The 18,155-nt window shown below is 44.5% G+C and overlaps 1 protein-coding gene across 2 annotated transcripts in view; it reads left to right on the top strand.

Moving 5' to 3' along the window:
- Window positions 1-18,155, top strand: part of LOC141101061 (protocadherin-11 X-linked-like) — a 1,762,603-nt gene that overhangs the window by 1,193,645 nt on the left and 550,803 nt on the right. The gene's annotated exons all lie outside the window — the stretch shown is intronic.

The following is an 18,155-nucleotide window of genomic DNA, read 5'->3' as shown; positions in this document are numbered from 1 at the left end:
TACATAACAAAGTTGTAATTTTACTTTCCTGTTATTTTCATTAAGTAAGCACATAAATCTGCAAATAGAGACAAACAGATGAATATCTACAAACACACAATACAGACACAAGAGATACGTGCACATAAAGCACACATTCATACACCATACAGGCATACAGTCACATAAGAAAACGCACACAACATAGACACTAGTGAAACACAACACACATGTATAGACACAAACACTACAGACACATACACAAATAAAACAAATATACATACAATTACAGATCTGTACACACATAGACACTAGGGAAACACAATACACACCATAGTCATACACGGACGAGTGCTATGCGATAAAACATCACATATCAATCGGACCATTGTTAATCTATGGGGCAGCTCCCATCATCCATTTATTTTCTCAGGCGTATTCAGCGTGCAAGAGAAATCGGCGCATGCTGCGATTGTACGCGTATATCGTCCGAGTTTCGCCAATGCAAGCCTATGGGTGCAAGAAAAAAACCGCACATCACACGGACCATCTGTGTGACTTGTGAGAACTATGCAAGCATTTTCCTCATTTTAGCCCATTGAGCCATTAAATTGAATGGGGAAAATCAGTGAGAAATGTAAAGCCATACTCATGTCATACGGATACAAAAATGCGAGGAAATCACATCATCGCATTGAAAACGCATTACACTCGGATCAACATACAGAGAACAATTGTGTCACTCTTGGCCGAGAGAATCGGACCGATATTCATACGTTAAGTGTGACTCCAGCCATACACACACTATTACATGTACACTCATATACACACTATTACATACATGCACACTATTACAGGCATGCACACTGTTACATACACGCATACTCTACACATACTATTACATGCATGCACACTCCCGCACACACTACTACATTCATGCACTCTCCCGTACACACTATTACATACATGCACACTGTTACATACACGCATACTCTACACATACTATTACAGGCATGCACACTCCCGCACACACTACTACATTCATGCACTCTCCCGCACACACTATTACATGCATGCACACTCCCGCACACACTATTACATGCATGCACACTCCCGCACACACTATTACATGCATGCACACTCCCGCACACACTATTACATACATGCACACTCCCGCACACACTATTACATGCATGCACACTCCCGCACACACTATTACATGCATGCACACTCCCGCACACACTATTACATGCATGCACACTCCCGCACACACTATTACATACATGCACACTCCCGCACACACTATTACATGCATGCACACTCCCGCACACACTATTACATACATGCACACTGTTACATACACGCATACTCTACACATACTATTACAGGCATGCACACTCCCGCACACACTACTACATTCATGCACTCTCCCGCACACACTATTACATGCATGCACACTCCCGCACACACTATTACATGCATGCACACTCCCGCACACACTATTACATGCATGCACACTCCCGCACACACTATTACATACATGCACACTCCCGCACACACTATTACAGGCATGCACACTCCCGCACACACTATTACATGCATGCACACTCCCGCACACACTATTACATGCATGCACACTCCCGCACACACTATTACATGCATGCACACTCCCGCACACACTATTACATACATGCACACTCCCGCACACACTATTACATGCATGCACACTCCCGCACACACTATTACATGCATGCACACTCCCGCACACACTATTACATACATGCACACTCCCGCACACACTATTACAGGCATGCACACTCCCGCACACACTATTACAGGCATGCACACTCCCGCACACACTATTACATGCATGCACACTCCCGCACACACTATTACATACATGCACACTCCCACACACACTACTACATTCATGCACTCTCCCGCACACACTATTACATGCATGCACACTCCCGCACACACTATTACATGTATGCACACTCCCGCACACACTATTACATGCATGCACACTCCCGCACACACTACTACATTCATGCACTCTCCCGTACACACTATTACATGCATGCACACTCCCGCACACACTATTACAGGCATGCACACTCCCGCACACACTACTACATTCATGCACTCTCCCGCACACACTATTACATGCATGCACACTCCCGCACACACTATTACATACATGCACACTCCCGCACACACTATTACATACATGCACACTCCCGCACACACTATTACATGCATGCACACTCCCGCACACACTATTACATACATGCACACTGTTACATACACGCATACTCTACACATACTATTACAGGCATGCACACTCCCGCACACACTATTACATGCATGCACACTCCCGCACACACTATTACATGCATGTACACTCCCGCACACACTATTACATGCATGTACACTCCCGCACACACTATTACATGCATGCACACTCCCGCACACACTATTACATGCATGTACACTCCCGCACACACTATTACATGCATGCACACTCCCGCACACACTATTACATGCATGCACACTCCCGCACACACTATTACATGCATGCACACTCCCGCACACACTATTACATGCATGTACACTCCCGCACACACTATTACATGCATGCACACTCCCGCACACACTATTACATGCATGCACACTCCCGCACACACTATTACATGCATGCACACTCCCGCACACACTATTACATGCATGCACACTTCCGCACACACTATTACATGCATGCACACTCCCGCACACACTATTACATGCATGCACACTCCCGCACACACTATTACATGCATGCACACTCCCGCACACACTATTACATGCATGCACACTCCCGCACACACTATTACATGCATGCACACTTCCGCACACACTATTACATGCATGCACACTCCCGCACACACTATTACATGCATGCACACTCACACACACACTGTTACGTACATGCACATTTTCATATACATCCAGTCCACAATCTGAGAGCAGGAGTAGCACATTTGTTGTAAGCCCTTATACCCAGCCTGGTATAGAGGCAGTAGGAAGGAGAGGTTGGCAATCACTCAGGGACCTCTTCGTCTAATGGCCGCCACCTCACTCCTTCCAGTCCTTTCTATACAATGGAAGCAGCAATACGAGAAAGTCTCAAATCATGAAATCCTCCATAAATCAGTAATGTTGTCACCTGGTGTAATTGTGGTCAGTCTCCTGAATTTTGTCTTTTGTTCCTGCTCCTCTCCATTCCTGAGATGTGTCGCCTCTTCCCTGTATGTAAATCTGGTCTTTACACCAACTGGGTGGTCCTGAAAAACCCTCACATAGAGAATAATTGAGGACTACCCTATTGACTCCTAAGACTAGATTTATATACAGGGTATAAGGACTTGGTGTCAGGAAGGAGCCGCGCAAGAAGAAAAGGAAACAGGTGAAAAATGACATATTTGTGGCAAGTGACCGATCCTCTGTAAACTTGTATCTCCAAGAATAGAAATGTTTCCGTATGTAGCAGAAGTGATAATGAAGTTTTTACAAATACAGTATTTCATACCAGTGGTCAGACTGATCAGTGGCTGCTGGCACCGCTTATCTTCTGGCTGAGAAATGATGGGCGGTTGCTCCCACCTTCATCAGATGATGATCTTTGCCATAGTAGCTGCTCCCAAATACCCTGTTTTCTGCGATATTACCCAGAATAATGGGTGACCCAGTGGGTGAGGCGCATTCAGAGACGCAAAGGTGTTTTTTTCTGGTCATCCATGTGATGATATTAGCAGCCCACAGGACGGACTATTGGGGCCCGCCGCACCGATTGGCACAATCCCGAGTTTCTATCTGCCCTCGAGGCAGTTTATCCCCGTTACATAGTGGACACGTTGGACACCGAGCAACGCACAGTTCATTCTCTATGGGGCTGCGGAAAAAATGAGCGCAGCACTCGACAGATCCATAGGAAATTAATGGAGATGCGGTCAGGCATGTGCGCTGTCGCTCCATGCTAACCAGGCTCTTAGGCTATGTGCACACGCTGCGGATTGATCTGCGGATTTTTTATCTGCAGAACCGCAGGTAAAACCACAGGTAAAATGACCTGCGGATTGGCCTGCGGTTTTCCCTGTGGTTTATCACCTCTACAATGGAGGAGATGGTAAACCGCAGCAGAATCCGCAGAAAAGAAGTCACATGTCATTTCTTTCTGCGGATTCAAAACCGCAGCTTTTCCACAGTTAAAAATCCGCAGCATGTGCTCAGCAGATTGTAAATCCCAGAGGATTACATGCTACTGTACACTGTCTGCAGAACTGCTGCAGATCCGCAGCAGCCAAAACCACAGCGGAACCGCAGCAAAAACCGCAGCGTCTGCACATAGCCTTTGTCTCCCCTTCTGCCAGGTGTAGGATCCACTCCAATCAGAGAATTACCACTTATCCTATAGGAAGGGGAAAACCTCTTTTTACTAGAGAACCCCCTTAATGTCCTGTGCTGACGCTTCCATAATTCCGCTCTTTCCTTACATCTCCAGTATAAAGGCCATTGAATCCTTTTGTGTTCCCTCCGTTCACAGTGTCTTGTGGCCACCAGTGGCCCCGGAGGACGGGCCCTATAGTTACAGATCTGATGCCTGTCTTGTAATGTATGGGGCGAGCGGGGCCAGCGTCATTAAGGCTCATACGTTTGTGTTGCTACTTGTTCTGGCAACGCTCGCTTTGTCTTTCACGTGTGATTTGTGTGCAGGGCAGTCACATTGTGCGAAAGTGTTGGCTAGTGTCGTCGGCGCACAGCAATTGTTTACTTTATTTTTTTCTTTTGTGCACGAGACGACCACTGTCTTCAGTAAAATCATTTGAATCATAAGAAACGGCAGCAACAGATCAAAGAATGCCCCGATAAAGGGCCACTTACATGAAACACCAAAGCTTCTAATCATGGTGGGGTGTAATAAGGCGAGCGGCTGACGTCCGCCGCCTCTCGGGAGGATCTCGGCGCACAGGAAGGATCTTATTATTATCTTATTATCCATCTAATTCCATCAATCAGCTGATAACAGAGAAAAATACATTGTACTATCCTGTGCGGCAGATTTTAAGTCTACTAATTACAGTGCTGTGCAAATGAATTGGGACAAAGCATTTTTTTAAGGAAAATTGTAAGTTGGTTACCAGTCAGGTGTGAGTGCCTGTTCAAAGCAGTTAAAACTGGTTTGAATCACTGACTGGTAACCAACTTACAATTTTACTTAAAAAAATGCTTTGTCCCAATTCATTTGCACAGCACTGTACATTGGGTAAAATCCGCGGCAAAACCACTACAAAATCTGCATGTAAAATCTGGAGATTCGTTAGTGATTTTGCACCGAGATCTGCAATTAGATTTTTCTCGTTCTGCGGGAGATAAAGCAACAAAATAACTTCATTTAAATTCCTTATCATTTTCAATGTATCTACTTTTTTTTACCCAAAAAGAAAAAAAAATACCCCCGATGACCACAATGTGCGCTCCTTGACACATGCAGCTCAGCATCAACAATACTGTATACACTGTATAGTGTGCAAACAGCACCCTATATCTCAGCTTCCTGAGCTGAGATCAGAGGCTAACGGCATGTGCAGTTCCGGTGCCCGCCTGCCTTGTGCAATGTCTCCCTGTCCATATTTTTAGGACATACAGGACCTATATCTCAGCATCCCCGCCTCACTTCTCACTCTCCGTTTCTGCCTTGGTTTGCACCCGGGGGTCATGGATCCTGCAGCAGATGATTATGTCTTGATTTTAATGGCCGCTTTGTTTTCGGCGTTGCGAGGGATCCAGCTCATTAGTTACAACACTTCCCTTATAGGATTTTTACAAAGCTGTTAGAGGCACTATTGATTAAAAGCTCATATCTCTCTTTATTAGAGCTAATGATCATTTTATGGCCGGGCTGCGGCTTGGAATATGCACTTTTGGTTTTTGGCTTTGAGAATCCCGGTTTTGCCTGATAAGCGTTCGTTACATTCTGTAACTGGTGTTGTCTACAGGAGCAAAACCTCAGCTGCGAACAGTCTCAGGCTGGACCCTGTCCACTGCATTGGTGCAATTTGACCCTGATTTAGGAGTTGCTCGCCGTTCCCCGATCCATAGAAGGCAGACCTACAAATTCAATATGATTGGGCAGCGCTGTCGTTTTTTCCACCTTCTACAGAAGTGGGGCAATGACTAATGCTTTCTCAAGGGGTTTGTAATCCTTTGTAACCATAGATTCTAAAGTAGCTAAAGCTGAAAATGATGACATTTTAGAAATACAGGTTTAAAATAAAATCCTGCCGTTTTGTGCATGCAGCTCCTATACAGACCTATGTGTTTCTATAGTTGCAGACTACAAATAAAGCCAGGTATGCCCCAGTAAATATTGCCCTGGGAGACGGTAATGGGACAAAATTCTTAGACCGCGTCATTGCGCCCCACGGCTGCATCTACCTGCGCAGAACACCGCAACATGGGGAAAAATGTAATGTGACACCATAAGTTTCATTATAGCACTAAAGCTTTCTCCTTCTGGGTATTGTAGTACTTCTCATGCCTTTGGACTCAAAAACCATATCTATATAAAAACACATACAACATAATATCAGCAAGTCTGAACTTACTGCTGCAGGTGGTTACAGGGATATTATTCCACATTTTGGCCGCATGATTAATTGTAGCACCCCTGATTGTGCCATTACACTGTTATTCCTCCTTCAAATGTATCAATACATAATCGTCTGGATACTGACATTGGTCATGTCCATAGAAGGTCTTACAGAGACTGACAGCGCCCGTGGACACGAATCATTACCTTATTCTTACATTTCCGGGAGGAATAACTGAGAGCAAACATAAAAAATGTTTAAAAAAGTTATTCTCCACAATTAATATTTCACTGAGAATATTGGTATTTAATAAGACAGAGCAGTAGACGTCAAATTCTCTTTAAGAATATAGCGTAAAAAGTGCAGAAATTTGGAGCTTCGTAAAGACACAGTAAAGTAGTACACGTAAGAGCAGAAACAAAAGTAAATAACTGCAGAATGACTGCAGGAAAATCTCTGAAAAACAAAAGTAATTGTTGTAATTATCTGCAAGATCCAATTCAGAATACAAATGATATGAAAAAGTTTAGTTCAGAGTCGGCCACGCAAAGTAAGTCTCAGCTATGGGCTGTGCATGCTAATTAGTACCAAAGCTGCAGCGAGCGTGGCCGTACCTGGTGCTCTCGGCCATACCTGCACAGCTCGTCCATAACTGCACAGCTCGGTCGTACCTGCAGCGCTCGGTCGTACCTGCAGTGCTTGGTCATACCTGCAGCGCTCGGCCGCACCTGCACAGCTAGGCCGTTACTGCACAGCTCGTTCATATCTGCAGCGCTCAGTCGTACCTGCAGCGCTTGCTCATACCTGCAGCGCTCGGCTAAACCTGCAGCGCTCGGCCGTACCTGCACAGCTTAGTCATAACTGCAGCTCTCGGCCGTGCCTGCATCGCTCGGCCGTGCCTGCATCGCTCGGCCGTACCTGCACAGCTTAGTCATAACTGCAGCTCTCGGCCGTACCTGCAGCGCTCAGCTGTACCTGCATCGCTCGGCCGTACCTGCATAGCTCAGTCGTACCTGCACCGGGCCCATTGATCTCAATGGGAGTTGTCACGGAAGCTGTGACCCGGTCCGTGGCCCTGGGGCACCATGGCAAAAAGGGGGTGAAAGAACAATGAAATAGAATTGATAAATAGTTTGTGACGCCACCTGTGGTGTTCGGCAAGGGAGATGTTAAGCCGACGCTGCATGCAGATGCTCTGGGACTGGTGGTGTGTTGCAGCCAAGATGGTGCAGCTCCCCACAGGTAGAGCTGTAGTCCCAGGGCAGTGTAGATGTAGGGGTAGCTGAGAGGCACAGGCAGTGTAGAAGCTAGTACCCAGATGTAGCGGTACCAGGTATGTGGCGCAGGAATGACTGGAGGACACCAGGGCTTGTAGTTCCAAAGCTTTACTCACAGTCTGGAGTACACACAGGTGCCTGCCTCCATGCTGTGTCCTGCGGGTCAGGGACTCAGTCGACCTCCAGGCAAGATAGGACGCTCCCTTCCAACACTCTGCCAACATGTACCTTTCTGAATGACTCCTCTATAGCGCCTTTAAGTGTGAAGATCTCCTAGTACTGAGTTACACTGGAGTTCCTCCTGACAGATGTTCCCAAGAACTCTACTTGTACGGCAGACAGCTGTAGCCTGCTTCGGGGACTCCTTACTCCTGAATCCCGGCTCACTAACAATGATGCTGTTGTGCCCCCAAGTCTTAGATGGGAGTAGTGCATTTACAGCCCACTACTCCACCGGTGTCTGCTGTAGAACCATTAGTGTCCATACAACCTCGGGGACCGGGCCCCGGCCTTGCGCTTAGAACTTCTAGGCAGGGTTCTTCCTCTAACCCACGTCCTCTGTTCCCTTTTACTCCTACGTTCCGTACTAGTCTTTCCTTCTTATGGAAGATCAGGCTTCTGTTCAATGTCTTTTTCTTTCTTTTCCCATGCCAGCAGACCCAGGTCACTGAGATCTGCTGCAGCACCTCCTTCCTCCATCCCTCTCTCAGGGATCTTCTTTCCTCACTCCTCTCAGACTGACTGACCTCGAACTCCTGAAATTCTAAACATTCCCCACTCTTTTATGTATTCTAAACTCCACCCGCCTCCCAGCACGTTTCGTGCTCCAAGCAGGGAGCCACCAAAGGTGCTCTGCTACACTCTAAGGCCTGTTTCACACTTCAATTTTTTTTTCCATCAGTCAAGATCCGCTGTTTTTCCTAAAAAAACGGATCCGCCATTTTGTTTGGCGGATCCGTTTTTTTCCCATTGACTTACATTACTGGCGGATCTTGACGGATAGCCATCCGTCGGATCCGTTTTTTTGCGGATCCGCCAATTTTTTTGCGTCCGCCGACATGCCCGGACGGAGCTTGTAACGTTTTTGTGGCTCAAGGATCCGCATTTTTGTACTGCGCATGCCCGGAGGAATGATATCTCTCTCTCTCTCTCTCTCACTCTCTCATCCCCGGACTGCGGTTCCTTTAAAATTCTTCTGCCAACGGATCCGTAAAAAAACCGGTCCACTTGCATCCGTTCACTTCAGTTACCAACGGATCCGCTTTCCCACATTTTGGCGGATTTTAACTGACAAGAAAAAACTGAAGTGTGGAACAGGCCTAAGCAGGGGGCCACAATGTGGCTTTGCTGAACTACTGTGTTGTGTGGGATGCGAGTGTTGGAGCGTGGTTAGGAGCCTCCAACTCACCTGGATGGTGGGGCACCACACCTCAAGAGGAGGTGCAGTACCTCTGGGGCAACTGAACCCTCAGGGGCGCCACACTCAGTCGTACCTGCAGCTCTCAGCTGTACCTGCACATCTCGGTCGTATCTGCAGCGCTCAGTCGTATCTGCAGCGCTCGGTCGTACCTGCACATCTCGGCCTTACCTGCACAGATCGGTCGTATCTGCAGCGCTCAGTCGTACCTGCAGCACTTGGTCATCCCTGCAGCGCTCAGACGTACCTGCACAGCTCGGTCATACCTGCAGCGCTTGGTTGTACCTGCACAGCTCGGTCGTACCTGCAGTGCTCAACCGTACCTGCAGTGTTCGGCTGTATCTGCACAGCTAGGCCGTACCTGCAGTGCTCGGCCATACCTGCAGTGCTCGGCCGTACCTGTACAGCTCGGCCGTATCTGCAGTGCTCGGACATACCTGTAGAGCTGGGTCGCACCTGCAGAGCTCGGCTGTACCTGAACAGCTCGGCCATGCCTGCAGAGCTCGGCCTGCACATGCTCCACTGTCTCCGCTGTGGAATTCATATTCTGCAGAATCTGCCTTCATCCTGGAGAGATCATTATCTGCCTGCGAGACCTTTCAGCAGTATATTGAATTTCTCTTATTCTCTTATTGCCTTCTTTTAACTTGACCTCCATGAAGTCGTGTCTCTTAATAATGTTCTGAATATCAGTTGGATTGGGATATACAAAGCGGACAGTTCATCCCTCTCGGTAATCACAAGTGATGGTGGATGATCTATCCCTGTGCATGGGAGAAATGCCGCTGTCTTTATTCTTACACATAGCTGCCATTAAAGTACAGAATCGGACGTAAAGCAATGCAGACTGTACATAGCACCGCCTTATTGTCAAGGGTTAATCTACTAGTATATTAATTTGCTGCATTTCTATTGAGTAAGAGGAAAATTTAGTTCTCCCCTCACTAATGACATCACATTTATTAACGTTCATAGTTTCTTTTTTACTTGCATATTTGTTTCAAAGTATCAGTCATGTTATCTATGAATTTAAAGGGTCAAGGGGGTTTTACACATAGCGATATCACTATAACGTCACCGATATCGCTATGTGTGATACTTACCTCCGACCGGCTCTCCCGCTGTCCATCGCTGATCGCGCGAGAATGTCCGGCTCCATTTCTCCTCGCTTCCTGCTGGGCTTCCTGCTGTGTGAGACGAGCGACGCGTGGACGCGGGCGGGAGGACGCCAGGATCGCTGTGTGTGAAAGGTGAGTATCGTGCGCTGCGTTGCTGCTGCGTTGCTGGTGAGATCTGCCTGTGTGACAGCTCACTAGCGATCATTTAGCGATGCACCAACGATCCTGACCGGGTCGGATCGCTGGTCGGATCGCTGGTGCATCGCTAAATGTAAAGGGGCCTTTAATCCCAACAAATCAAGTTAACCCTCATCAGTGACTGCACAGTTAGAAGGGGAGAGAGGTCAAAGTGACTGAACAGGACGCAGAAGAGACTGCACATAGCAGCTGTACAGTTTAACCACAGTTATCACTTTCCATTCACTCATTTACAGCACCTCAATCTCTTGGGTATGTGTCCATTATGTGAAAGTGTTTGCCCCCTTCCTGATTTCCTATTCTTTTACATGTTTGTCACACTAAAATGTTTCAGATCACCAAATAAATGTAAATATTAGACAAAGATAGCACAAGTAACACAAAATGCAGTTTATAAATATAATTTTTTTATTATTAAGGGAAAAAGAAATCCAAACCTACAGGGCCCTGTGTGAAAAAGTGATTGTCCCCTAAACCTAATAACTCATTGGGATACCCTTAGCAGCAACAACTGCAATCAAGCATTTATGATAACTGGAAATTAGTCTTTTACAACACTCTGGAGGAATTTTGGCCCCTCATCTTTGTAGAATTGTTGTAATTCAGCCACATTGGAGAGTTTCAGAGCATGAGCTGCCTTTTTAAGGTCATGCCACAGCATTCCAATTAGAGTAAGGTTAGGACTTTGACTAGGCCACTCCAAAGTCTTAAATCTGTTTTTCTTAATCCATTCAGAGGTGGACTTTCTGGTGTGTTTTGGATCATTGTCCTGCTCCATAACCCAAGTGCGCTTCTCCTTCAGGATTTTTTGGTAGACAGCAGAATTCATGGTTTTATTTACTACAACAAGACTTCCAGGTCCTGAAGCAGCAAAACAGCTCCAGACCATCACACTACCACGACCATATTTTACTGTTGGTATGATGTTCCTTTTCTGAAATGCTGTGTTACTTCTACTCCAGATGTAATGAGACATCCAGCTTCCAAAAAGTTCAACTTTTGGCTTATCAGTCCAGAGAGTATTCTCACAATTGTCTTGGGAATCGACAAGATGTTTTCAGGCAAGACAGAAACACGCCTTTGTGTTCTTATTGCTCAGGAGTGGTTTTCGTCTTGGAACTTTGGAGTAACAAAGCTTTAGAAATGGCTTTTCCAAACTGATATATCTCAAATAGTTTGTTTCTCATTTGTTTGAGGATCTTTCAGTCTATTTCACTTTGTCAAGTAGGTCCTATTTATGTGATTTCTTGATTGAGAACAGGTGTGGGACTAATCAGGCTTGGGTGTGGCTAGAGAATGTGAACTTGGCTTCCCAAAGATGTGATAAACCACAGATAATTTGTTTTAAGAGGGTGGAGGGGGCAATCACTTTTTTACACAGGGATCTGTAGGTTTGGATTTATTTTTTTAATAATGAAGACATTCATTTAAAAACTGCATTTTGTGGTTACTTTTGTTGTCTAATATTTAAATTTGTTTGATTTGAAACATTTAAGTGTGACAATGATGCAAAAAAAAACAGGAAATCAGAAAGGGGGTGAACTCTTTTTTTGTATATGTCAGAAGTGATCCAATCAATTCAATGCAAATTCAATTTATGTAAAATTATAGGAAATTTGCTGGACAAAACAAATTCAGACAATTTACTAATTGACTTGCGTGAATCACAAAAAATTGCCTCCCGCCATTTTACACAAAGGAGTAATGCATGAGCTAGAGAAGACATTGCAACTATCACATTACATGATGCAGCACATCCAATCAGGAGGGAATATCAGAGCCTGTATAAAAGCCGAAGCAGGGAATGCTGCAGCCTTTTTACACAAAGCAGAAGATTGCATCAGCAAGAGATGACTTGCATGATCTTCGACAGGCTTCCTCATAATGCCTAGCAGCCAATCAGTATGGTATATCAAATCTTATGTTAAACAGAAGCAGAAAATGCAGGTGAATCTGGATAGTGAGAGGTTGTGATGTCTTAGCTATAGAGATAAGAAGACAAAAACACTGAATAAACATTACAAATAGTGTGTGGCAGCACGTCTATTGAGGGCATTTTGAGGCTTTGCAGTATTTACAACGTGCTGCAATTTATTTTATTTTTTTCGTTTACTCTTATATAAATGTAGCTGCTGACAACTGGTGTTTGAGCTCAGCTACATCTGGACTGATACATGGAGTTTATCATCTGACTTCATGGAGCTGCAGTTTTGCATTGTTGTAATGACATCTCAGTTCTGGTAATGTAGCAGAGTTTATGCAGTCCTATGTAACAATACAGTTCTCATGATGACCTGCGATCAGCGGAAGTGGTTTCACATGTCAAGCTTAACTTTGCTTTTCTGACAACTCTGACAGGGTCGTCTCTGCTACATCAGTATATTTCCTACTTCGTTACCAGTTTATACTTGAGCAGAAAAGCAAACAGGCCAAGTCCTAATTCAAGGTCAGTGAATTCTGAATAGAGCATTGCATCTTTGGAGAGGTAGAATATATTTTGATTCCTCCCCAGATAAGAGCAGGTCATGGAGCGCCCCCACCGCCAGCCTTGACGAGAATAACAATTCTATTTGTTTCCATTGCAGATATTAAAATAAAGTCACTTCTCATTGTCCCTCGAAAATCAAAGACCATGTAAAAGTAACGACCCATAAAGAAGGCGCGACCTTAATCCGGAGAGTAACGTATCACTGCGCTGCTCTCTTTTCCATACCAATTAAGAAGTTGGCCCCTGCGTTATGGCAATCAGCTCACACGCCAATTGTCATAGTAGCTTTAGCGTAATTGCTTGCATGTGTGCTGGCCCGAAACCACCAGTCATTTAACTTCATCACCATCCAGTCCAACCGCCTTCCTCACATTGAAATTCCCTCTTCTTCCCTGTAGACACAGATTGGAAAAGCTCGAGAAAACTTTTCTTCTTCCTAAGAAACTTTTTTGCACAGAGAAATTCTGTGATTATTTCTTTTATTTCAAATGAAAAGATGTAATAAGAAAAAAAAGAGGCGGAGGATGGAATTGCTGTTCTTTCCGAGAGCTGGGAGTCGAGATTTAGATCTTTCATATACTCGGTAAACAACATTTAGAATTCCAATGCTATTGTAAATTAAAAATTCAATGAGGAAATAGAAATTAGATAGGACTGAAGCAGATAAAGAAGAGCCAAAGGCGAATGTATTAATGTCTGCGCGGGATATCTCCCAGGCTTTCTCCGCTATGAAGTATTGATCACAGTTGTTTGTATACTCTCTCCAGGTAGACGCCGACCATCTTTATTAGGTCTGCAGCTTACATTATGTGTTATAAATTCAATTAAAGCAGAAAAGATGCAACACTCTGCACAATGTGCTCTGATCCACCGAGAGAACCTTGCTACAATGTGTTCATCTCACCTGGCTAACAGAATCAGAGCCGCCATCAAGGCATTACTGCCCTGACGGGCGTATGGGGCCCGCATCGCGACCGGTCTCCTCTCTGCTCACCCAGAATTGTATCAATGTCCTTTGCTGATCACTCCGCATGGGTGGAAACCAAGGATGGGTGGGCTGTAGAGCAAATCATTGGAGTAGATATAGAGTTTATGAAAGAGTTCTCCAGCTCAGGCAGAAAAGATGCCACACTCTGCATCATATGATCTGACCCATCTCACCTGGATCATGTAATTGTATTACCGTCCTCTGCTATTGACTCCTGTGAGGAGTTGGCCTTGTTTTCACCCCTTTACCCCAAAGGTGGTTTGCATGTTAATGACCAGGCCAATTTTTACAATTCTGACCACTGTCCCTTTATGAGGTAATAACTCTGGAACGCTGAATGGATCCCGGTGATTCTGACATTGTTTTCTCGTGACATATTGTACTTCATGATAGCGGTAAAATTTCTTTGATATGACTTGTGTTTATTTGTGTAAAAAACAGAAATTTGGCAAAAATTTTGAAAATTTCGCAATTTTCCAACTTTGAATTTTCATGCCCTTAAATCACAGACATATGTCACACAAAATACTTAATAAGTAACATTTCCGACCTGTTTACTTTATATCAGCACAATTTTTGAACCAAATTTTTTCTTGCTAGGAAGTTGTAAGGATTAAGAGTTGACCAGCGATTTCTCATTTTTACAACACCATTTTTTTTAGGGACCACATCATATTTGAAGTCACTTTGAGGGGTCTATGTGATAGAAAATACCCAGAAGTGACACCATTCTAAAAACCGCACCCCTCAAGGTGCTCAAAACCACATTCAAGAAGTTTTTTAACTCTTCAGGTGCTTCACTGGAATTTTTTGAATGTTTAAAAAAAATTAACATTTAACTTTTTTCCCAAAAAAATTACTTCAGATCCAATTTGTTTTATTTTACCAAGGGTAACAGGTGAAATTAGACCACAGAAATTGTTGTACAATTTGTCCTGAGTATGCTGATACCCCATATGTGGGAGTAAACCACTGTTTGTACGCATGGCAGAGCTCGGAAGGGAAGGAGCGCCATTTGACTTTTTCAAAGCAAAATTGGCTGGAATTGAGATCGGATGCCATGTCACATTTGGAGAGCCCCTGATGTACCTGAACAGTGGAAATCCCTGACAAGTAACCCCATTTTGGAAACTAGACCCCCCAAGGAACTTGTATAGATGTGTGGTGAGAACTAAAAAACCCTTGGTGTTTCACTAAAGTTTATAACGCCCAAGCGTGAATATAAAAAAAATCATATTTTTTCCAAAAACATGATATTTTAGTCCCCATTTTTTTTATTTTCTCAAGGGTAACAGGAGAAACTGGGCCAAAAAAGTTGTTGTACAATTTGTCTTGAGTACGCTGATACCCCATATGTGGGAGAAAACTACTGTATGGGCACACATCGGGGCTTGGAAGGGAAGTAGTGACATTTTGGATGGCAGACTTTGATGGAGCCCCTGATGTGCCTAAACAGTGGAAACCCCCACAAGTGACCCCATTTTGGAAACTTGACCCCCCAAGGAACTTATCTAGAAGTGTGGTGAGAACTTTGAACCCCCAATTGCTCATGTAGAGCCATAAAAATAAAAAGTCATATTTTTTTCAACAAAAATAATATTTTTGCCCCCAATTTTTTATTTTCCCAAGGGTAACAGAAGAAATTGGACTCTAAGAGTTATTGTGCAATTCGGCCTGAGTATGCTGATACCCCATATGTGATGATAAACCAATATTTTGGCACATAGCAGAGCTCGGAAGGGCAGAAACACCGTTTGACTTTTTCAACACAGAATTGGCTGGAATTGAGATCAGATGCCATGTTGTGTTTGGAGAACCCCTGTTGTGCCTAAACAGTGGAAACCCCCAATTCCAACTCCAACTGTAACCCCAACACACCCCCTAATCCCAAACCTAACCATAACCCTAACATACCCCTAACCCTAATCCCAACCCTAACCCTAATCCTAACTTTAGCCCCAACCAAAACCCTAACTTTAGCGCCAACCCTAACCCTAACTTTAGACCAAACCCTAACGGAAAAACGGAAATAAATACTTTTTTATTTTATTATTTTTCCCTAACTAAGGGGGTGATAAAGGGGGGTTTGATTTACTATTTATAGTAGGTTTTTATGTTTGGCAGCTGTCACATGCTAAAAAACACTTTTTATTGCAAAAAATAGTTTTTGCATCACCACATTTTGAGAGCTATAATTTTTCCATATTTTATCCCACAGAGTCATGTGAGGTCTTTTTTCTGCGGGACGAGTTGACGTTTTTATTGGTACCATTTTCAGGCACATGACATTTTTTGATCGATTTTATTACAATTTTTGTGAGGCAGAATGAACAAAAACCAGCAATTCAGGTGTTTATACCATTCTGCGTGTGGTAAAGTTGATAAAGCAATTTTATCCTTTGGGTCAGTACGATTACAGCGATACCTCATTTATATAATTTTTTATGTTTTGGCGCTTTTATACAATTTTATATAAAAAATAATTATTTTTGCATCGCTTTATTCTGCGAGCTATAACTTTTTTTATTTTTTCGCTGATGATGCTGTATGGCGGCTCTTTTTTGTGGGACAAGATGAAGCTTTCAGCCATACCATTTTTTTATATCTTTTTTTGATTGCGTGTTATTCACTTTTTGTTCGGCGGTATGATGATAAACCATTTTTGGCTTTTTTTAAGGGGTTCACTAAAGGGGTTAACTAGTGGGACAGTTTTGTAGGACGAGTCATTACGGATACTAAATATGTGTACTTTTTTATTATTTAAATAAAGAGATGTATTTTTTGGAACAATATTGTTTTTTCTTTATTTTGGATTTTTAAAAAAATATTTTTGCACATGTTAATTTTTTTTTTTTTAATTTTCACTTTGTCCCAGGGTGGAACATCACTATATAGTGTCAGATCACTGATTTCCACAGCACTGTGTCAGATAAGCAATCTGACAGGCAGTTCAGGAGGCCTGCCGGTGCCTGCTCTTTGAAGGCACTGACAAGCCACCTCCCTGCAGGACCCAGAAGGACCCTGCGGCCATCTTGGATCCAGGGGCCTACAGGGAGGAGGCCTTCAGAACAACATGATCACATCGCGTTGTCCTGAGGGTCTCAGGGAAGCACACAGGGAGCCTCCTCCCTGCGCAATGCTTCTCTATGCCACCGGAGCACTGTGATCATGTTTGATCGCAGTGTTCCAGGGATTAAAGTGCCGGGAGTGGTCCGTGACGGCTCCTGGCACTTAATGCCGGGTGTCAGCTGTGACAATTTGCTGACACCCGGCCGCGATCAGCCACGCTCCCCCTGACGTACTATTCCGGCAATGGGCATTAAGTCCCAGGTCACATGGACGAAATAGTACGACAAGGTCAGAAAGGGGTTAAAGACTTTTGGACCAATGGATGTACAATGGAAACCATGGCTATAAGGGATGTAGACTTTTTTAAGCGTGGAGCACCGATTATGTTGATTTTATTGTTTTGTATTAGAGATATGCTTGCTCATCAGTTCATCCTCAGGAATCAATGTTTCCATTCAGTGACAGTACACAGACATGCAGACTGCATCTTATGTATACACTAGAAATAGGCCCGATGCTATCGCATCTGGAGTGCGGTGAAATTAACATCTGCGGATGCTTAGTGGTGCTGACAGGAGCAGCGCGGGTAGAGCATGCAGTTGTGGCTGTTACTGCGCATGCGTTGGAATTGCAGCCACGAACTGCGCCTGCGCAAGTGACATACACGTTACCGCGCATGCGTATTAACGACGCGCCTGTTACCGCGCCTGCGTGGGAATAGCGGAGATGTGCACCGTATAAGCTGATCCGAGTATAAGCCGAGGCACCTAATTTTGCCACGGAATACTGGGTAAACTTATTGACTTGACTATAAGCCGGGTATGCATTGTCCCCCCATCCTGTCCTGGTAAGCGTGGCTCCCCCCTTCCTGTCCTGGTATGGGTGGCTCCCCCGTCCCTATCCTGCTAAGTGTGGCTCCTCCCATCCCTGTCCTGCTATGTGTGGCTTCCCCCGTCCTCTCCTGGTATGTGGCTCTGCCCGTCCCTGTCCTG

Source organism: Dendrobates tinctorius, unplaced genomic scaffold (assembly GCF_039654945.1).
Source record: "Dendrobates tinctorius isolate UK_male_01 unplaced genomic scaffold, ASM3965494v1 ptg000114l, whole genome shotgun sequence".
Lineage (NCBI taxonomy): Eukaryota > Metazoa > Chordata > Amphibia > Anura > Dendrobatidae > Dendrobates > Dendrobates tinctorius.
This window is presented reverse-complemented; position numbering and strand designations above follow the sequence as displayed.